The sequence below is a fragment of the Pongo pygmaeus genome, chromosome 18 (assembly GCF_028885625.2).
Source record: "Pongo pygmaeus isolate AG05252 chromosome 18, NHGRI_mPonPyg2-v2.0_pri, whole genome shotgun sequence".
Lineage (NCBI taxonomy): Eukaryota > Metazoa > Chordata > Mammalia > Primates > Hominidae > Pongo > Pongo pygmaeus.
This window is the reverse complement of record NC_072391.2, coordinates 37518347-37541601: the sequence shown is the minus strand read 5'-3', so window position 1 is coordinate 37541601 and position 23255 is coordinate 37518347.

Genomic DNA, 23255 nt, shown 5'->3' with positions numbered 1-23255 from the left:
AGGAGTGTTTCAAAACTGTTCTATCAAAGGGAACGTTCAAGTCTGTGAGTTGAATGCACTCATCACACAGAAGTTTCTGAGAATGCTTCTGTCTAGTTTGTAGGTGAAGATATTTCATTTCCCAGCATATCCCTCAAAGCGCTCCAAATATCCACTTGCAGATTCTATAAAAAGTGTGTTTCAAAACTGCTCTTTCAAAAGGAAGGTTCAAGTCTGTGAGTTGAATGCACTCATCACAAAGAAGTTTCTGAGAATGCTTCTGTGTAGTTGTTATTTGAAGACATTTTCTTTTCCAGCATAGGCATCAAATCGCTCGAAATGAACACTTGCAGATTCTGCAGAAAGAGTGTTTCAAAACTGTTCTATCAAAAGGAACGTTCAAGTCTGTGAGTTGAATTCACTCATCTCACAGAAGTTTCTGAGATTGCTTCTGTCTAGTTTTTAAGTGGAGACATTACATTTCCCAGCATAGGCCTCTCATCGCTCCAAATATACAGTAGCAGATTCCACAAAAAGAGTGTTTCAAAACTGCTCTTTCAAAGGGAAGGTTCAAGTCTGTGAGTTGAATGCACTCATCACAAAGGAGTTTCTGAGAATGTTTCTGTGTAGTTGTTATTTGAAGACATTTCCCTTTCCAGCATAGGCCTCAAAGCGCTTGAAATAAACACTTGCAAATTCTGCAGAAGGAGTGTTTCCAAACTGTTCTATCAAAAGGAACGTTCAAGTCTTTGAGTTGAATGCACTCATCACACAGAAGTTTCTGAGAATGTTTCTGTCTAGTTTTTAAGTGGAGACATTACATTTCCCAGCATAGGCCTCAAAGCGCTCCAAATATACACTAGCAGATTACACAAAAAGTGTGTTCCAAAACTGCTCTTTCAAAAGAAACGTTCAAGTCTGTGAGTTGAATCCACTCGTCACAAACAAGTTTCTGGGAATGCTTCTGTCTAGTCTCTATCTGAGGATGTTCCCTTTTCCAGCATTGGCCTCCAACAGCTCCAAATATGCACTTGCAGATTCTACAAAAAGAGAGTTTGAAAACTCTTCTATCAAAAAGAAGGTTCAACTCTGCGAGTAGAATTCACTCATCACAAAGAAGTTTCTGAGAATGCTTCTGTCTAGTTTTTTTTGAAGCTATTTCCTTTTCCAGCATAGGCCTCAGAGCGCTCCAAATAAACACTTGCAAATGTTACAAAAGGAGTGTTTCCAAACTGCTCTATCAAAAGGAATGTTCAAGTCTGTGAGTTGAATGCACTCATCACACAGAAGTTTCTGAGAATGCTTCTATCTAGTTTTTAGGTGAAGATATTTCATTTTCCAGCATAGGCCTCAAAGAGCTCGAAATATCTACTTGCAGAATCCACAAAAAGAGTTTCAAAACTGCTCTTTCAAAAGGAAGGTACAAGTCTGTGAGTTGAATGCGCTCATCACAAAGAAGTTTCTGAGAATTCTTCTATCTAGTTGTTATTTTAAGACATTTCCTTTTCCAGCATAGGCCTCAAAGCGCTCGAAATAAACACTTGCAGTTTCAGCAGAAGGAGTGTTTTAAAAATGTTCTATCAAAAGGAACGTTCAAGTCTGTGAGTTGAATGCACTCATCACACAGAAGTTTCTGAGAATGCTTCTGTCTAGTTTGTAGGTGAAGATATTTCATTTCCCAGCATAGGCCTCAAAGCGCTCCAAATATCTACTTGCAGATTCTACAAAAAGAGTGTTTCAAAACTGCTCTTTCAAAGCGATGGTTCAAGTCTGTGAGTTGAATGCACACATCACAGAGAAGTTTCTGAGAATGCTTCTCTGTAGTTGTTATTTGAAGACATTAACTTTTCCAGCATATGCCTCAGAGCGCTCCAAATAAACACTTGCAGATTTTACAAAAGGAGTGTTTCCAAACTGCTTTATCAAAAGTAATGTTAAAGTCTGTGAGTTGAATGCACTCATCACACAGAAGTTTCTGAGAATGCTTCTGTCTAGTTTTTAGGTGAAGATATTTCATTTCCCAGCATAGGCCTCAAAGCGCTCCAAATATCCACTTGCAGATTCTAGAAAAAGAGTGTTTCAAAACTGCTCTTTCAAAAGGAAGGTTCAAGTCTGTGAGTTGAATGCACTCATCACAAAGATGTTTCTGAGAATGCTTCTGTGTAGTTGTTATTTGAAGACATTTCCTTTTCCAGCTTGGGCCTCAAAGCGCTCGAAATAAACACTTGCAGATTCTGCAGAAAGAGTGTTTCAAAACTGTTCTATCAAAAGGAACGTTCAAGTCTGTGAGTTGAATGCACTCATCACACAGCAGTTTCTGAGAATGCTTCTGTCTAGGTTTTAAGTGGAGACATTACCTTTCCCAGCATAGGCCTCACAGCGCTCCAAATATACACTAGCAGATTCTACAAAAAGAGTGTTCCAAAACTGCTCTTTCAAAAGAAACGTTCAAGTCTGTGAGTTGAATGCACTCGTCACAAACAAGTTTCTGGGAATGCTTCTGTCTAGTCTCTATCTGAGGATGTTTCCTTTCCCAGCATTGGCCTCCAACAGCTCCAAATATGCACTTGCAGATTCTACAAAAAGAGAGTTTGAAAACTCTTCTACCAAAAAGAAGGTTCAACTCTGCGAGTAGAATGCACTCATCACAAAGAAGTTTCTGAGAATGCTTCTGTCTAGTTTTTATTTGAAGATATTTCCTTTTCCAGCATAGGCCTCAGAGCGCTCCAAATAAACACTTGCAGATTTTACAAAAGAAGAGTTTCCACACTGCTCTATCAACAGGAATGTTCCAGTCTGTGAGTTGAATGCACTCATCACACAGAAGTTTCTGAGAATGCTTCTGTCTAGTTTGTTGGTGAAGATATTTCATTTCCCAGCATAGGCCTCAAAGCGCACAAAATATCCAATTGCAGATTCTAGAAAAAGAGTGTTTCAAAACTGCTTTTTCAAAAGGAAGGTTCGAGTCTGTGAGTTGAATGTACTAATCACAAAGAAGATTCTGAGAATGCTTCTGTGTAGCTGTTATTTGAAGACATTTCCTTTTCCAGCATAGGCCTCAATTCGCTCGAAATGAACACTTGCAGATTCTGCAGAAAGAGTGTTTCAAAACTGTTCTATCAAAAGGAACGTTCAAGTCTGTGAGTTGAATGCACTCATCACACAGAAGTTTCTGAGAATGCTTCTGTCTAGTTTTTAAGTGGAGACGTTACATTTCCCAGCATAGGCCTCTCAGCGCTCCAAATATACACTAGCAGATTCCACAAAAAGAGTGTTCCAAAACTGCTCTTTCAAAAGAATCGTTCAAGTCTGTGAGTTGAATGCACTCGTCACAAACAAGTTTCCGGGAATGCTTCTGTCTAGTCTCTATCTGAGGATGCTCCCTTTTCCAGCATTGGCCTCCAACAGCTCCAAATATGCACTTGCAGATTCTACAAAAAGAGAGTTTTAAAACTCTTCTACCAAAAAGAAGGTTCAACTCTGCGAGTAGAATGCACTCATCACACAGAAGTTTCTGAGAATGCTTCTGTCTAGTTTTTATTTGAAGATATTTCCTTTTCCAGCATAGGCCTCAGAGCGCTCCAAATACACACTTGCAGATCTTACAAAAGCAGTGTTTCCAAACTGCTTTATCAAAAGTAATGTTCAAGTCTGTGAGTTGAATGCACTCATCACACAGAAGTTTCTGAGAATGCTTCTGTCTAGTTTTTAGGTGAAGATATTTCATTTCCCAGCATAGGCCTCAAAGCGCTCCAAATATCCAAATGCAGATTCTAGAAAAAGAGTGTTTCAAAACTGCTCTTTCAAAAGGAAGGTTCAAGTCTGTGAGTTGAATGCACTCATCACAAAGAAGTTTCTGAGAATGCTTCTGTGTAGTTTTTATTTGAAGACATTTCCTTTTCCAGCGTAGGCCTCAATTCGCTCGAAATGAACACTTGCAGATTCTGCAGAAAGAGTGTTTCAAAACTGTTCTATCAAAAGGAACGTTCAAGTCTGTGAGTTGAATGCACTCATCACACAGAAGTTTCTGAGAATGCTTCTGTCTATGTTTTAAGTGGAGACATTACCTTTCCCAGCATAGGCCTAAAAGCGCTCCAATTATCCAATTGCAGATTCTAGAAAAAGAGTGTTTCAAAACTGCTCTTTCAAAAGGAAGGTTCAAGTCTGTGAGTTGAATGCACTCATCACAAAGAAGATTCTGAGAATGCTTCTGTGTAGTTGTTATTTGAAGACAGTTCCTTTTCAAGCATAGGCCTCAATTCGCTCGAAATGAACACTTGCAGATTCTGCAGAAAGAGTGTTTCAAAACTGTTCTATCAAAAGGAACGTTCAAGTCTGTGAGTTGAATGCACTCGTCACAAACAAGTTTCTGGAAATGCTTCTGTCTAGTCTCTATCTGAGGACGCTCCCTTTTCAAGCATTGTCCTCCAACAGCTCCAGATATGCACTTGCAGATTCTACAAAAAGAGAGATTGAAAACCCTTCTATCAAAAAGAAGGTTCAAGTCTGCGAGTAGAATGCACTCATCACAAAGAAGTTTCTGAGAATGCTTCTGTCTAGTTTTTATTTGAAGATATTTCCTTTTCCAGCATAGGCCTCAGAGCGCTCCAAATAAACACTTGCAGATTTTATAACAGGGGTGTTTCCATACTGCTCTATCAAAAGGAATGTTCAAGTCTGTGTGTTGAATGCACTCATCACACAGAAGTTTCTGAGAATGCTTCTCTCTAGTTTTTAGGTGAAGATATTTCATTTCCCAGCACAGGACTGAAATCGCTCCAAATATCCACTTTCAGATTCTAGAAAAAGAGTGTTTCAAAACTGCTCTTTCAAAAGGAAGGTTCAAGTCTGTGAGTTGAATGCACTCATCACAAAGAAGTTTCTGAGAATGCTTCTGTGTAGTTGTTATTTGAAGACATTTCCTTTTCCAGCATAGGCCTCAAATCGCTCGAAATGAACACTTGCAGATTCTGCAGAAAGAGTGTTTCAAAACTGTTCTATCAAAAGGAGCGTTCAAGTCTGTGAGTTGAATGCACTCATCACACAGAAGTTTCTGAGAATGCTTCTGTGTAGTTTTTAGGTGAAGATATTTCATTTCCCAGCATAGGCTTCAAAGCGCTCGAAATATCTACTTGCAGATTCTACAAAAAGAGTGTTTCAAAACTGCTCTATGAAAGGGAAGTTTCAAGCCTTTGAGTTGAATGCACTCATCACACAGAAGTTTCTGAGAATGCTTCTGTGTAGTTGTTATTTGAAGACATTTCCTTTTCCAGCATAGGCCTCAAAGCGCTCGAAATAAACACTTGCAAATACTGCAGAAAGAGTGTTTCAAAACTGTTCTATCAAAAAGAACGTTCAAGTCCGTGAGTTGAATGCACTCATCACACAGAAGTTTCTGAGAATGCTTCTGTCTAGTTTTTAAGTGGAGACATTACATTTCCCAGCATAGGCTTCTCAGCGCTCCAAATATACAATAGCAGATTCCACAAAAAGAGTGTTACAAAGCTGCTCTTTCAAAAGAATCGTTCAAGTCTGTGAGTTTAATGCACTCTTCACAGACAAGTTTCTCGGAATGCTTCTGTCTAGTCTCTATCTGAGGATGTTCCCTTTTCCAGCATTGGCCTACAACAGCTGCAAATATGCACTTGCAGATTCTACAAAAAGAGAGTTTGAAAACTCTTCTATCAAAAAGAAGGTTCAACTCTGCGAGTAGAATGCACTCATCACAAAGAAGTTTCTGAGAATGCTTCTGTCTAGTTTTTATTTGAAGATACTTCCTTTTCCAGCATAGGCCTCAGAGCGCTCCAAATAAACACTTGCAGATTTTACAAAAGGAGTGTTTCCAAACTGCTCTATCAAAAGGAATGTTCAAGTCTGTGAGTTGAATGCACTCATCACACAGAAGTTTCTGAGAATGCTTCTGTCTAGTTTTTAGGTGAAGATATTTCATTTCCCAGCATAGGCCTGAAAGCGCTCTAAGTATCCTCTTGCAGATTCTACAAAAAGAGTGTTCCAAACTGCTCTTTCAAAAGGAAGGTTCAAGTCTGTGAGTTGAATGCACTCATCACAAAGAAGTTTCTCAGAATGCTTCTGTGTAGTTGTTATTTGAAGACATTTCCTTTTCCAGCCTAGGCCTCAAAGCGCTCGAAATAAACACTTGCAGATTCTGCAGAAGGAGGGTTTCAAAACTGTTCTATCAAAAGGAACGTTCAAGTCTGTGAGTTGAATGCATTCATCACACAGAAGTTTCTGAGAATGCTTCCGTCTAGTTTTTAGGTGAAGATATTTCATTTCCCAGGATAGGCTTGAAAGCGCTCCAAATATCTACTTGCAGATTCTACAAAAAGAGTGTTTCAAAACTGCTCTATGAAAGGGAAGGTTCAAGCCTTTGAGTTGAATGCACTCATCACAAAGAAGTTTCTGAGAATGCTTCTGTCTAGTTGTTATTTAAAGACATTTCCTTTTCCAGCCTAGGCCTCAAAGCGCTCGAAATAAACACTTGCAGCTTCTGCAGAAGCAGTGTTTCAAAACTGTTCTATCAAAAGGAACGTTCAAGTCTGTGAGTTGAATGCACTCATCACAAAGAAGTTTCTGAGAATGCTTCTGTCTAGTTGTTATTTGAAGACATTTCCTTTTGCAGCCTAGGCCTCAAAGCGCTCGAAATAAACACTTGCAGATTCTGCAGAAGGAGGGTTTCAAAACTGTTCTATCGAAAGGAACGTTCAAGTCTGTGAGTTGAATGCATTCATCACACAGAAGTTTCTGAGAATGCTTCTGTCTAGTTTTTAGGTGAAGATATTTCATTTCCCAGCATAGGCCTCAAATCGCTCCAAATATCTACTTGCAGATTCTACAAAAAGAGTGTTTCAAAACTGCTCTATGAAAGGGAAGTTTCAAGCCTTTGAGTTGAATGCACTCATCACACAGAAGTTTCTGAGAATGCTTCTGTGTAGTTGTTATTTGAAGACATTTCCTTTTCCAGCATAGGCCTCAAAGCGCTCGAAATAAACACTTGCAGATACTGCAGAAAGAGTGTTTCAAAACTGTTCTATCAAAAGGAATGTTCAAGTCTGTGAGTTGAATGCACTCATCACACAGAAGTTTCTGACAATGCTTCTGTCTAGTTTTTAAGTGGAGACCTTTCATTTCCCAGCATAGGCCTCTCAGCGCTCCAAATATACACTGGCAGATTCCACAAAAAGAGTGTTCCAAAACTGCTCTTTCAAAAGAATCGTTCAAGTCTGTGAGTTTAATGCACTCGTCACAAACAAGTTTCTCGGAATGCTTCTGTCTAGTCTCTATCTGAGAATGTTCCCTTTTCCAGCATTGGCCTTCAACAGCTGCAAATATGCACTTGCAGATTCTACAAAAAGAGAGTTTGAAAACTCTTCTATCAAAAAGAAGGTTCAACTCCGCGAGTCGAATGCACTCATCACAAAGAAGTTTCTGAGAATGCTTCTGTCTAGTTTTTATTTGAAGATATTTCCTTTTCCAGCATAGGCCTCAGAGCACTCCAAATAAATACTTGCAGATTTTACAAAAGGAGTGTTTCCAAACTGCTCTATCAAAAGGAATGTTCAAGTCTGTGAGTTGAATGCACTCATCACACAGAAGTTTCTGAGAATGCTTCTGTCTAGTTTTTAGGTGAAGATATTTCATTTCCCAGCATAGGCCTGAAAGCGCTCCAAATATCCACTTGCAGATTCTACAAAAAGAGTGTTTCCATACTGCTCTTTCAAAAGGAAGGTTCAAGTCTGTGAGTTGAATGCACTCATCACAAAGAAGTTTCTGAGAATGCTTCTGTGTAGTTGTTATTTGAAGACATTTCCTTTTCCAGCGTAGGCCTCAAATCGCTCGAAATGAACACTTGCAGATCCTGCAGAAAGAGTGTTTCAAAACTGTTCTATGAAAAAGAACGTTCAAGTCTGTGAGTTGAATGCACTCATCACACAGAAGTTTCTGAGAATGCTTCTGTCTAGTTTTTAAGTGGAGACATTACATTTCCCAGCATAGGCCTCTCAGCGCTCCAAATATACAATAGCAGATTCCACAAAAGAGTGTTACAAAGCTGCTCTTTCAAAAGAATCGTTCAAGTCTGTGAGTTTAATGCACTCGTCACAGACAAGTTTCTCGGAATGCTTCTGTCTAGTCTCTATCTGAGGATGTTCCCTTTTCCAGCATTGGCCTACAACAGCTGCAAATATGCACTTGCAGATTCTACAAAAAGAGAGTTTGAAAACTCTTCTATCAAAAAGAAGGTTCAACTCTGCGAGTAGAATGCACTCATCGCAAAGAAGTTTCTGAGAATGCTTCTGTCTAGTTTTTATTTGAAGATATTTCCTTTTCCAGCATAGGCCTCAGAGCGCTCCAAATAAACACTTGCAGATTTTACAAAAGGAGTGTTTCCAAACTGCTCTATCAAAAGGAATGTTCAAGTCTGTGAGTTGAATGCACTCATCACACAGAAGTTTCTGAGAATGCTTCTGTCTAGTTTTTAGGTGAAGATATTTCATTTCCCAGCATAGGCCTGAAAGCGCTCTAAGTATCCTCTTGCAGATTCTACAAAAAGAGTGTTCCAAACTGCTCTTTCAAAAGGAAGGTTCAAGTCTGTGAGTTGAATGCACTCATCACAAAGAAGTTTCTGAGAATGCTTCTGTGTAGTTGTTATTTGAAGACATTTCCTTTTCCAGCCTAGGCCTCAAAGCGCTCGAAATAAACACTTGCAGATCCTGCAGAAGGAGTGTTTCAAAACTGTTCTATCAAAAGGAACGTTCAAGTCTGTGAGTTGAATGCATTCATCACACAGAAGTTTCTGAGAATGCTTCCGTCTAGTTTTTAGGTGAAGATATTTCATTTCCCAGCATAGGCCTCAAAGCGCTCCAAATATCTACTTGCAGATTCTACAAAAAGAGTGTTTCAAAACTGCTCTATGAAAGGGAAGGTTCAAGCCTTTGAGTTGAATGCACTCATCACAAAGAAGTTTCTGAGAATGCTTCTGTCTAGTTGTTATTTGAAGACATTTCCTTTTCCAGCCTAGGCCTCAAAGCGCTCGAAATAAACACTTGCAGCTTCTGCAGAAGCAGTGTTTCAAAACTGTTCTATCAAAAGGAACGTTCAAGTCTGTGAGTTGAATGCACTCATCACAAAGAAGTTTCTGAGAATGCTTCTGTCTAGTTGTTATTTGAAGACATTTCCTTTTGCAGCCTAGGCCTCAAAGCGCTCGAAATAAACACTTGCAGATTCTGCAGAAGGAGGGTTTCAAAACTGTTCTATCGAAAGGAACGTTCAAGTCTGTGAGTTGAATAAATTCATCACACAGAAGTTTCTGACAATGCTTCTGTCTAGTTTTTAGGTGAAGATATTTCATTTCCCAGCATAGGCCTCAAATCGCTCCAAATATCTACTTGCAGATTCTACAAAAAGAGTGTTTCAAAACTGCTCTATGAAAGGGAAGTTTCAAGCCTTTGAGTTGAATGCACTCATCACACAGAAGTTTCTGAGAATGCTTCTGTGTAGTTGTTATTTGAAGACATTTCCTTTTCCAGCATAGGCCTCAAAGCGCTCGAAATAAACACTTGCAGATACTGCAGAAAGAGTGTTTCAAAACTGTTCTATCAAAAGGAATGTTCAAGTCTGTGAGTTGAATGCACTCATCACACAGAAGTTTCTGAGAATGCTTCTGTCTAGTTTTTAAGTGGAGACATTTCATTTCCCAGCATAGGCCTCTCAGCGCTCCAAATATACACTGGCAGATTCCACAAAAAGAGTGTTACAAAACTGCTCTATCAAAAGAATCGTTCAAGTCTGTGAGTTTAATGCACTCGTCAAAAACAAGTTTCTCGGAATGCTTCTGTCTAGTCTCTATCTGAGAATGTTCCCTTTTCCAGCATTGGCCTTCAACAGCTGCAAATATGCACTTGCAGATTCTACAAAAAGAGAGTTTGAAAACTCTTCTATCAAAAAGAAGGTTCAACTCTGCGAGTAGAATGCACTCATCACAAAGAAGTTTCTGAGAATGCTTCTGTGTAGTTGTTATTTGAAGACATTTCCTTTTCCAGCGTAGGCCTCAATTCGCTCGAAATGAACACTTGCAGATCCTGCAGAAAGAGTGTTTCAAAACTGTTCTATCAAAAAGAACGTTCAAGTCTGTGAGTTGAATGCACTCATCACACAGAAGTTTCTGAGAATGCTTCTGTCTAGTTTTTAAGTGGAGACATTACATTTCCCAGCATAGGCCTCTCAGCGCTCCAAATATACAATAGCAGATTGCACAAAAAGAGTGTTACAAAGCTGCTCTTTCAAAAGAATCGTTCAAGTCTGTGAGTTTAATGCACTCATCACAGACAAGTTTCTCGGAATGCTTCTGTCTAGACTCTATCTGAGGATGTTCCCTTTTCCAGCATTGGCCTACAACAGCTGCAAATATGCACTTGCAGATTCTACAAAAAGAGAGTTTGAAAACTCTTCTATCAAAAAGAAGGTTCAACTCTGTGCGTAGAATGCACTCATCACAAGGAAGTTTCTGAGAATGCTTCTGTCTAGTTTTTATTTGAAGATATTTCCTTTTCCAATATAGGCCTCAGAGCGCTCCAAATAAACACTTGCAGATTTTACAAAAGGAGTGTTTCCAAACTGCTCTATCAAAAGGAATGTTCAAGTGTGTGAGTTGAATGCACTCATCACACAGAAGTTTCTGAGAATGCTTCTGTCTAGTTTTTACGTGAAGATATTTCATTTCCCAGCATAGGCCTCAAAGCGCTCTAAATATCCTCTTGCAGATTCTACAAAAAGAGTGTTCCAAACAGCTCTTTCAAAAGGAAGGTTCAAGTCTGTGAGTTGAATGCACTCATCACAAAGAAGTTTCTGAGAATGCTTCTGTGTAGTTGTTATTTGAAGACAGTTCCTTTTCAAGCATAGGCCTCAATTCGCTCGAAATGAACACTTGCAGATTCTGCAGAAAGAGTGTTTCAAATCCGTTCTATCAAAAGGAACGTTCAAGTCTGTGAGTTGAATGCACTCATCACACAGAAGTTTCTGAGAATGCTTCTATCTAGGTTTTAAGTGGAGACATTACATTTCCCAGCATAGGCCTCTCAGCGCTCCAAATATACACTAGCAGATTCCACAAAAAGAGTGTTCCAAAACTGCTCTTTCAAAAGAATCGTTCAAGTCTGTGAGTTGAATGCACTCGTCACAAACAAGTTTCCGGGAATGCTTCTGTCTAGTCTCTATCTGAGGATGCTCCCTTTTCAAGCATTGGCCTCCAACAGCTCCAAATATGGACTTGCAGATTCTACAAAAAGAGAGTTTGAAAACTCTTCTACCAAAAAGAAGGTTCAACTCTGCGAGTGGAATGCACTCATCACAAAGAAGGTTCTGAGAATGCTTCTGTCTAGTTTTTATTTGAAGATATTTCCTTTTCCAGCATAGGCCTCAGAGCGCTCCAAATAAACACTTGCAGATTTTACAAAAGGAGTGTTTCCAAACTGCTTTATCAAAAGTAATGTTCAAGTCTGTGAGTTGAATGCACTCATCACACAGAAGTTTCTGAGAATGCTTCTGTCTAGTTTTTAGGTGAAGATATTTCATTTCCCAGCATAGGCCTCAAAGCGCTCCAAATATCCAATTGCAGATTCTAGAAAAAGAGTGTTTCAAAACTGCTCTTTCAAAAGGAAGTTTCAAGTCTGTGAGTTGAATGCACTCATCACAAAGAAGTTTGTGAGAATGCTTCTGTGTAGTTGTTATTTGAAGACATTTCCTTTTCCAGCATAGGCCTCAAATCGCTCGAAATGAACACTTGCAGATTCTGCAGAAAGAGTGTTTCAAAACTGTTCTGTCAAAAGGAACGTTCAAGTCTGTGAGTTGAATGCACTCATCACACAGAAGTTTCTGAGAATGCTTCTGCCTAGTTTTTAGGTGAAGATATTTCATTTCCCAGCATAGGACTGAAAGCGCTCCAAATATCCACTTGCAGATTCTACAAAAAGAGTGTTTCAAAACTGCTCTTTCAAAAGGAAGGTTCAAGTCTGTGAGTTGAATGCACTCATCACAAAGAAGTTTCTGAGAATGCTGCTGTGTAGTTGTTATTTAGAAGACATTTCCTTTTCCAGCATAGGCCTCAAAGCGCTCGAAATAAACACTTGCAGATTCTGCAGAAAGAGTGTTTCAAAACTGATCTATCAAAAGGAGCGTTCAAGTATGTGAGTTGAATGCACTCATCACACAGAAGTTTCTGAGAATGCTTCTGTGTAGTTTTTAGGTGAAGATATTTCATTTCCCAGCATAGGCTTCAAAGCACTCGAAATATCTACTTGCAGATTCTACAAAAAGAATGTTTCAAAACTGCTCTTTCAAAGGGATGGTTGAAGTCTGTGAGTTGAATGCCCACATCACAGAGAAGTTTCTGAGAATGCTTCTGTGTAGTTGTTATTTGAAGACATTTCCTTTTCCAGCATGGGCCTCAAAGCGCTCGAAATAAACACTTGCAGATTCTGCAGAAAGAGTGTTTCAAAACTGTTCTATCAAAAGGAACGTTCAAGTCTGTGAGTTGAATGCACTCATCACACAGAAGTTTCTGAGAATGCTTCTGTCTAGTTTTTAGGTGAAGATATTTCATTTCCCTGCATAGGCCTCAAAGCGCTCCAAATATCCAACTGCAGATTCTAGAAAAAGAGTGTTTCAAAACTGCTCTTTCAAAAGGAAGGTTCAAGTCTGTGAGTTGAATGCACTCATCACAAAGAAGTTTCTGAGAATGCTTCTGTGTAGTTGTTATTTGAAGACATTTCCTTTTCCAGCATAGGCCTCAATTCGCTCGATGTGAACACTTGCAGATACTGCAGAAAGAGTGTTTCAAAACTGTTCTATCAAAAGGAACGTTCAAGTCGGTGAGTTGAATGCTCTCATCACACAGAAGTTTCTGAGAATGCTTCTGTCTAGTTTTTAGGTGAAGATATTTCATTTCCCAGCATAGGCCTCAAAGCGCTCCAAATATCTACTTGCAGATTCTACAAAAAGAGTGTTTCAAAACTGCTCTTTCAAAGAGATGGTTCAAGTCTGTGAGTTGAATGCACACAAAACAGAGAAGTTTCTGAGAATGCTTCTGTGTAGTTGTTATTTGAAGACATTTCCTTTTCCAGCTTGGGCCTCAAAGCGCTCGAAATAAACACTTGCAGATTCTGCAGAAAGAGTGTTTCAAAACTGTTCTATCAAAAGGAACGTTCAAGTCTGTGAGTTGAATGCACTCATCACACAGCAGTTTCTGAGAATACTTCTGTCTAGGTTTTAAGTGGAGACATTACCTTTCCCAGCATAGGCCTCACAGCGCTCCAAATATACACTAGCAGATTCTACAAAAAGAGTGTTCCAAAACTGCTCTTTCAAAAGAAACGTTCAAGTCTTTGAGTTGAATGCACACGTCACAAACAAGTTTCTGGGAATGCTTCTGTCTAGTCTCTATCTGAGGATGTTTCCTTTCCCAGCATTGGCCTCCAACAGCTCCAAATATGCACTTGCAGATTCTACAAAAAGAGAGTTTGAAAACTCTTCTACCAAAAAGAAGGTTCAACTCTGTGAGTAGAATGCATTCATCACAAAGAAGTTTCTGAGAATGCTTCTGTCTAGTTTTTATTTGAAGATATTTCCTTTTCCAGCATAGGCCTCAGAGCGCTCCAAATAAACACTTGCAGATTTTACAAAAGGAGTGTTTCCAAACTGCTCTATCAACAAGAATGTTCCAGTCTGTGAGTTGAATGCACTCATCACACAGAAGTTTCTGAGAATGCTTCTGTCTAGTTTTTAGGTGAAGATATTTCGTTTCCCAGCATAGGCCTCAAAGCGCACAAAATATCCAATTGCAGATTCTAGAAAAAGAGTGTTTCAAAACTGCTCTTTCAAAAGGAAGGTTCGAGTCTGTGAGTTGAATGCAGTCATCACAAAGAAGTTTCTGAGAATTCTTCTGTGTAGTTGTTATTTGAAGACATTTCCTTTTCCAGCGTAGGCCTCAATTCGCTCGAAATGAACACTTGCAGATTCTGCAGAAAGAGTGTTTCAAAACTGTTCTATCAAAAGGAACGTTCAAGTCTGTGAGTTGAATGCACTCATCACACAGAAGTTTCTGAGAATGCTTCTGTCTAGTTTTTAAGTGGAGACGTTACATTTCCCAGCATAGGCCTCTCAGCGCTCCAAATATACAATAGCAGATTCCACAAAAAGAGTGTTCCAAAACTGCTCTTTCAAAAGAATCGTTCAAGTCTGTGAGTTGAATGCACTCGTCAAAAACAAGTTTCCGGGAATGCTTCTGTCTAGTCTCTATCTGAGGATGCTCCCTTTTCAAGCATTGGCCTCCAACAGCTCCAAATATGTACTTGCAGATTCTACAAAAAGAGAGTTTGAAAACTCTTCTACCAAAAAGAAGGTTCAACTCTACGAGTAGAATGCACTCATCACAAACAAGTTTCTGAGAATGCTTCTGTCTAGTTTTTACTTGAAGATATTTCCTTTTCCAGCATATGCCTCAGAGCGCTCCAAATAAACACTTGCAGATTTTACAAAAGGAGTGTTTCCAAACTGCTTTATCAAAAGTAATGTTCAAGTCTGTGAGCTGAAAGCACTCATCACACAGAAGTTTCTGAGAATGCTTCTGTCTAGTTTTTAGGTGAAGATATTTCATTTCCCAGCATAGGCCTCAAAGCGCTCCAAATATCCAATTGCAGATTCCAGAAAAAGAGTGTTTCAAAACTGCTCTTTCAAAAGGAAGTTTCAAGTCTGTGAGTTGGATGCACTCATCACAAAGAAGTTTCTGAGAATGCTTCTGTGTAGTTGTTATTTGAAGACATTTCCTTTTCCAGCGTAGGCCTCAATTCGCTCGAAATGAACACTTGCAGATTCTGCAGAAAGAGAGTTTCAAAACTGTTCTATCAAAAGGAACGTTCAAGTCTGTGAGTTGAATGCCCTCATCACACAGAAGTTTCTGAGAATGCTTCTGTCTAGGTTTTAAGTGGAGACATTACCTTTCCCAGCATAGGCCTCAAAGCACTCCAAATATCCAATTGCAGATTCTAGAAAAAGAGTGTTTCAAAACTGCTCTTTCAAAACGAAGGTTCAGGTCTGTGAGTTGAATGCACTCATCACAAAGAAGTTTCTGAGAATGCTTCTGTGTAGTTGTTATTTGAAGACATTTCATTTTCCAGCGTAGGCCACAATTCGCTCGAAATGAACACTTCCAGATTCTGCAGAAAGAGTGTTTCAAAACTGTTCTATCAAAAGGAACGTTCAAGTCTGTGAGTTGAATGCACTCATCACACAGAAGTTTCTGAGAATGCTTCTGTCTAGTTTTTAAGTGGAGACGTTACATTTCCCAGCATAGGCCTCTCAGCGCTCCAAATATACACAAGCAGATTCCACAAAAAGAGTGTTCCAAAACTGCTCTTTCAAAAGAATCATTCAAGTCTGTGAGTTGAATGCACTCGTCACAAACAAGTTTCCGGGAATGCTTCTGTCTAGTCTCTATCTGAGGATGCTCCCTTTTCAAGCTTTGGCCTCCAACAGCTCCAAATATGCACTTGCAGATTCTACAAAAAGAGAGTTTGAAAACTCTTCTACCAAAAAGAAGGTTCAACTCTGCGAGTGGAATGCACTCATCACGAAGAAGTTTCTGAGAATGCTTCTGTCTAGTTTTTATTTGAAGATATTTCCTTTTCCAGCATAGGCCTCAGAGCGCTCCAAATAAACACTTGCAGATTTTACAAAAGGAGTGTTTCCAAACTGCTCTATCAAAAGTAATGTTCAAGTCTGTGAGTTGAATGCACTCCTCACACAGAAGTTTCTGAGAATGCTTCTGTCTAGTTTTTAGGTGAAGATATTTCATTTCCCAGCATAGGCCTCAAAGCGCTCCAAATATCCAATTGCAGATTCTACAAAAAGAGTGTTTCAAAACTGCTCTTTCAAAAGGAAGTTTCAAGTCTGTGAGTTGAATGCCCACATCACAGAGAAGTTTCTGAGAATGCTTCTGTGTAGTTGTTATTTGAAAACATTTGCTTTTCCAGCATGGGCCTCAAAGCGCTCGAAATAAACACTTGGAGATTCTGCAGAAAGAGTGTTTCAAAACTGTTCTATCAAAAGGAACGTTCAAGTCTGTGAGTTGAATGCACTCATCACACAGAAGTTTCTGAGAATGCTTCTGTCTAGGTTTTAAGTGGAGACATTACCTTTCCCAGCAAAGGCCTCAAAGCGCTCCAAATATCCAATTGCAGATTCTAGAAAAAGAGTGTTTCAAAACTGCTCTTTCAAAAGGAAGGTTCAAGTCTGTGAGTTGAATGCACTCATCACAAAGAAGTTTCTGAGAATGCTTCTGTGTAGTTGTTATTTGAAGACAGTTCCTTTTCAAGCATAGGCCTCAATTCGCTCGAAATGAACACTTGCAGATTCTGCAGAAAGAGTGTTTCAAATCTGTTCTATCAAAAGGAACGTTCAAGTCTGTGAGTTGAATGCACTCATCACAAAGAAGTTTCTGAGAATGCTTCTGTGTAGTTTTTAAGTGGAGACATTACATTTCCCAGCATAGGCCTCTCAGCGCTCCAAATATACACTAGTAGATTCCACAAAAAGAGTGTTCCAAAACTGCTCTTTCAAAAGAATCGTTCAAGTCTGCGAGTTGAATGCACTCGTCACAAACAAGTTTCCGGGAATGCTTCTGTCTAGTCTCTATCTGAGGATGCTCCCTTTTCCAGCATTGGCCTCCAACAGCTCCAAATATGCACATGCAGATTCTACAAAAAGAGAGTTTGAAAACTCTTCTACCAAAAAGAAGGTTCAACTCTGCGAGTAGAATGCACTCATCACAAAGAAGTTTCTGAGAATGCTTCTGTCTAGTTTTTATTTGAAGATACTTCCTTTTCCAGCATAGGCCTCAGAGCGCTCCAAATAAACACTTGCAGATTTTACAAAAGGAGTGTTTCCAAACTGCTCTATCAAAAGGAATGCTCAAGTCTGTGAGTTGAATGCACTCATCACACAGAAGTTTCTGAGAATGCTTCTGTCTAGTTTTTAGGTGAAGATATTTCATTTCCCAGCATAGGCCTCAAAGCGCTCCAAATATCCAACCGCAGATTCTAGAAAAAGAGTGTTTCAAAACTGCTCTTTCAAAAGGAAGGTTCAAGTCTGTGAGTTGAATGCACTCATCACAAAGAAGTTTCTGAGAATGCTTCTGTGTAGTTGTTATTTGAAGACATTTCCTTTTCCAGCATAGGCCTCAATTCGCTCGAAATGAACACTTGCAGAATCTGCAGAAAGAGTCTTTCAAAACTGTTCTATCAAAAGGAACGTTCAAGTCTGTGAGTTGAATGCACTCATCATACAGAAGTTTCTGAGAATGCTTCTGTCTAGTTTTTGGGTGAAGATATTTCATTTCCCAGCATAGGCCTCAAAGCGCTCCAAATATCTACTTGCAGATTCTACAAAAAGCGTGTTTCAAAACTGCTCTTTCAAAGGGATGGTTCAAGTCTGTGAGTTGAATGCACACAAAACAGAGAAGTTTCTGAGAATGCTTCTGTGTAGTTGTTATTTGGAGACATTTCCTTTTCCAGCTTGGGCCTCAAAGCGCTCGAAATAAACACTTGCAGATTCTGCAGGAAGAGTGTTTCAAAACGGTTCTATCAAAAGGAACGTTCAAGTCTGTGAGTTGAATGCACTCATCACACAGAAGTTTCTGAGAATGCTTCTGTCTAGGTTTTAAGTGGAGACATTACCTTTCCCAGGATAGGCCTCAAAGCGCTCCAAATATCCAATTGCAGATTCTAGAAAAAGAGTGTTTCAAAACTGCTCTTTCAAAAGGAAGGATCAAGTCTGTGAGTTGAATGCACTCATCACAAAGAAGATTCTGAGTATGCTTCTGTGTAGTTGTTATCTGAAGACAGTTCCTTTTCAAGCATAGGCCTCAATTCGCTCGAAATGAACACTTGCAAATTCTGCAGAAAGAGTGTTTCAAATCTGTTCTATCAAAAGGAACGCTCAAGTCTGTGAGTTGAATGCACTCATCACAAAGAAGTTTCTGAGAATGCTTCTGTCTAGTTTTTAAGTGGAGACATTACCTTTCCCAGCATAGGCCTCACAGCGTTCCAAATATACACTAGCAGATTCTACAAAAAGAGTGTTTCAAAACTGCTCTTTCAAAAGAAACGTTCAAGTCTGTGAGTTGAATGCACTCGTCACAAACAAGTTTCCGGGAATGCTTCTGTCTAGTCTCTATCTGAGGATGCTCCCTTTTCAAGCATTGGCCTCCAACAGCTCCAAATATGCACTTGCAGATTCTACAAAAAGAGAGTTTGAAAACTCTTCTACCAAAAAGAAGGTTCAACTCTGCGAGTAGAATGCACTCATCACAAAGAAGTTTCTGAGAATGCTTCTGTCTAGTTTTTATTTGAAGATATTTCCTTTTCCAGCATATGCCTCAGAGCGCTCCAAATAAACACTTGCAGATTTTACAAAAGGAGTGTTTCCAAACTGCTTTATCAAAAGTAATGTTCAAGTCTGTGAGTTGAATGCACTCATCACACAGAAGTTTCTGAGAATGCTTCTGTCTAGTTTTTAGGTGAAGATATTTCATTTCCCAGCATAGGCCTCAAAGCGCTCCAAATATCCAATTGCAGATTCTAGAAAAAGAGTGTTTCAAAACTGCTCTTTCAAAAGGAAGGTTCAAGTCTGTGAGTTGAATGCACTCATCACAAAGAAGTTTCTGAGAATGCTTCTGTGTAGTTGTTATTTGAAGACATTTCCTTTTCCAGCGTAGGCCTCAATTCGCTCGAAATGAACACTTGCAGATTCTGCAGAAAGAGTGTTTCAAAACTGTTCTATCAAAAGGAACGTTCAAGTCTGTGAGTTGAATGCACTCATCACACAGACGTTTCTGAGAATGCTTCTGTCTAGGTTTTAAGTGGAGACATTACCTTTCCCAGCATAGGCCTCAAAGCGCTCCAAATATCCAATTGCAGATTCTAGAAAAAGAGTGTTTCAAAACTGCTCTTTCAAAAGGAAGGTTCAAGTCTGTGAGTTGAATGCACTCATCCCAAAGAAGTTTCTGAGAATGCTTCTGTGTAGTTGTTATTTGAAGACATTTCCTTTTCCAGCGTAGGCCACAATTCGCTCGAAATGAACACTTCCAGATTCTGCAGAAAGAGTGTTTCAAAACTGTTCTATCAAAAGGAACGTTCAAGTCTGTGAGTTGAATGCACTCATCACACAGAAGTTTCTGAGAATGCTTCTGTCTAGTTTTTAAGTGGAGACATTACATTTCCCAGCATAGGCCTCTCAGCGCTCCAAATATACACTAGCAGATTCCACAAAAAGAGTGTTCCAAAACTGCTCTTTCAAAAGAATCGTTCAAGTCTGTGAGTTGAATGCACTCGTCACAAACAAGTTTCCGGGAATGCTTCTGTCTAGTCTCTATCTGAGGATGCTCCCTTTTCCAGCATTGGCCTCCAACAGCTCCAAATATGCACTTGCAGATTCTACAAAAAGAGAGTTTGAAATCTCTTCTACCAAAAAGAAGGTTCAACTCTGCGAGTAGAATGCACTCATCACAAAGAAGTTTCTGAGAATGCTTCTGTCTAGTTTTTATTTGAAGATATTTCCTTTTCCAGCATAGGCCTCAGAGCGCTCCAAATAAACACTTGCAGATTTTACAAAAGGAGTGTTTCCAAACTGCTCTATCAAAAGGAATGTTCAAGTCTGTGAGTTGAATGCACTCATCACACAGAAGTTTCTGAGAATGCTTCTGTCTAGTTTTTAGGTGAAGATATTTCATTTCCCAGCATAGGCCTCAAAGCGCTCCAAATATCCAACTGCAGATTCTAGAAAAAGAGTGTTTCAAAATGCTCTTTCAAAAGGAAGGTTCAAGTCTGTGAGTTGAATGCACTCATCACAAAGAAGTTTCCGAGAATGCTTCTGTGTAGTTCTTATTTGAAGACATTTCCTTTTCCAGCATAGGCCTCAATTCGCTCGAAATGAACACTTGCAGATTCTGCAGAAAGAGTGTTTCAAAACTGTTCTACCAAAAGGAACGTTCAAGTCTGTGAGTTGAATGCACTCATCACACAGAAGTTTCTGAGAATGCTTCTGTCTAGTTTTTAGGTGATATTTCATTTCCCAGCATAGGCCTCAAAGCACTCCAAATATCTACTTGCAGATTCTACAAAAAGAGTGTTTCAAAACTGCTCTTTCAAAGGGATGGTTCAAGTCTGTGAGTTGAATGCACACAAAACAGAGAAGTTTCTGAGAATGCTTCTGTGTAGTTGTTATTTGGAGACATTTCCTTTTCCAGCTTGGGCCTCAAAGCGCTCGAAATAAACACTTGCAGATTCTGCAGAAAGAGTGTTTCAAAACTGTTCTATCAAAAGGAACGTTCAAGTCTGTGAGTTGAATGCACTCATCACACAGCAGTTTCTCAGAATGCTTCTATCTAGGTTTTAAGTGGAGACATTACCTTTCCCAGCATAGACCACACAGCGCTCCAAATATACACTAGCAGATTCTACAAAAAGAGTGTTCCAAAACTGCTCTTTCAAAAGAAACGTTCAAGTCTGTGAGTTGAATGCACTCGTCAGAAACAATTTTCTGGGAATGCTTCTATCTAGGCTCTATCTGAGGATGTTTCCTTTCCCAGCATTGGCCTCCAACAGCTCAAAATATGCACTTGCAGATTCTACAAAAAGAGAGATTGAAAACTCTTCTACCAAAAAGAAGGTTCAACTCTGCGAGTAGAATGCACTCATCACAAAGAAGTTTCTGAGAATGCTTCTGTCTAGTTTTTATTTGAAGATATTTCCTTTTCCAGCGTAGGCCTCAGAGCGCTCCAAATAAACACATGCAGATTTTACAAAAGGAGTGTTTCCAAACTGCTCTATCAACAGGAATGTTCCAGTCTTTGAGTTGAATGCACTCATCACACAGAAGTTTCTGAGAATGCTTCTGTCTAGTTTTTAGGTGAAGATATTTCATTTCCCAGCATAGGCCTCAAAGCGCACAAAATATCCAATTGCAGATTCTAGAAAAAGAGTGTTTCAAAACTGCTCTTTCAAAAGGAAGGTTCGAGTCTGTGAGTTGAATGCACTCATCACAAAGAAGTTTCTGAGAATGCTTCTGTGTAGTTGTTATTTGAAGACATTTCCTTTTCCAGCGTAGGCCTCAATTCGCTCGAAATGAACACTTGCAGATTCTGCAGAAAGAGTGTTTCAAAACTGTTCTATCAAAAGGAACGTTCAAGTCTGTGAGTTGAATGCACTCATCACACAGAAGTTTCTGAGAATGCTTCTGTCTAGTTTTTAAGTGGAGACGTTACATTTCCCAGCATAGGCGTCTCAGCGCTCCAAATATACACTAGCAGATTCCACAAAAAGAGTGTTCCAAAACTGCTCTTTCAAAAGAATCGTTCAAGTCTGTGAGTTGAATGCACTCGTCACAAACAAGTTTCCGGGAATGCTTCTGTCTAGTCTCTATCTGAGGATGCTCCCTTTTCAAGCATTGGCCTCCAACAGCTCCAAATATGGACTTGCAGATTCTACAAATGAGAGTTTGAAAACTCGTCTACCAAAAAGAAGGTTCAACTCTGCGAGTGGAATGCACTCATCACAAAGAAGGTTCTGAGAATGCTTCTGTCTAGTTTTTATTTGAAGATATTTCCTTTTCCAGCATAGGCCTCAGAGCGCTCCAAATAAACACTTGCAGATTTTACAAAAGGAGTGTTTCCAAACTGCTCTATCAAAAGTAATGTTCAAGTCTGTGAGTTGAATGCACTCATCACACAGAAGTTTCTGAGAATGCTTCTGTCTAGTTTTTAGGTGAAGATATTTCATTTCCCAGCATAGGCCTCAAAGCGCTCCAAATATCCAATTGCAGATTCTAGAAAAAGAGTGTTTCAAAACTGCTCTTTCAAAAGGAAGGTTCAAGTCTGTGAGTTGAATGCACTCATCACAAAGAAGTTTCTGAGAATGCTTCTGTGTAGTTGTTATTTGAAGACATTTCCTTTTCCAGCATAGGCCTCAAATCGCTCGAAATGAACACTTGCAGATTCTGCAGAAAGAGTGTTTCAAAACTGTTCTATCAAAAGTAACGTTCAAGTCTGTGAGTTGAATGCACTCATCACACAGAAGTTTCTGAGAATGCTTCTGTATAGTTTTTAGGTGAAGATATTTCATTTCCCAGCATAGGCTTCAAAGCGCTCGAAATATCTACTTGCAGATTCTACAAAAAGAATGTTTCAAAACTGCTCTTTCAAACGGATGGTTGAAGTCTGTGAGTTGAATGCCCACATCACAGAGAAGTTTCTGAGAATGCTTCTGTGTAGTTGTTATTTGAAGACATTTCCTTTTCCAGCATGGGCCTCAAAGCGCTCGAAATAAACACTTGCAGATTCTGCAGAAGGAGTGTTTCAAAACTGTTCTATCAAAAGGAACGTTCAAGTCTGTGAGTTGAGTGCACTCATCACACAGAAGTTTCTGAGAATGCTTCTGTCTAGGTTTTAAGTGGAGACATTACCTTTCCCAGCATCGGCCTCAAAGCGCTCCAAATATCCAATTGCAGACCCTAGAAAAAGAGTGTTTCAAAACTGCTCTTTCAAAACGAAGGTTCAAGTCTGTGAGTTGAATGCACTCATCACAAAGAAGTTTCTGAGAATGCTTCTGTGTAGTTGTTATTTGAAGACAGTTCCTTTTCAAGCATAGGCCTCAATTCGCTCGAAATGAACACTTGCAGATTCTGCACAAAGAGTGTTTCAAATCCGTTCTATCAAAAGGAACGTTCAAGTCTGTGAGTTGAATGCACTCATCACAAAGAAGTTTCTGAGAATGCTTCTGTGTAGTTTTTAAGTGGCGACATTACATTTCCCAGCATAGGCCTCACAGCGCTCCAAATATACACTAGCAGATTCCACAAAAAGAGTGTTCCAAAACTGCTCTTTCAAAAGAATCGTTCAAGTCTGTGAGTTGAATGCACTCGTCACAAACAAGTTTCCGGGAATGCTTCTGTCTAGTCTCTCTGAGGATGCTCCCATTTCCAGCATTGGCCTCCAACAGCTCCAAATATGCACTTGCAGATTCTACAAAAAGAGAGTTTGAAAACTCTTCTACCAAAAAGAAGGTTCAACTCTGCGAGTAGAATGCACTCATCACAAAGAAGTTTCTGAGAATGCTTCTGTCTAGTTTTTATTTGAAGATATTTCCTTTTCCAGCATAGGTCTCAGAGCGCTCCAAATAAACACTTGCAGATTTTACAAAAGGAGTGTTTCC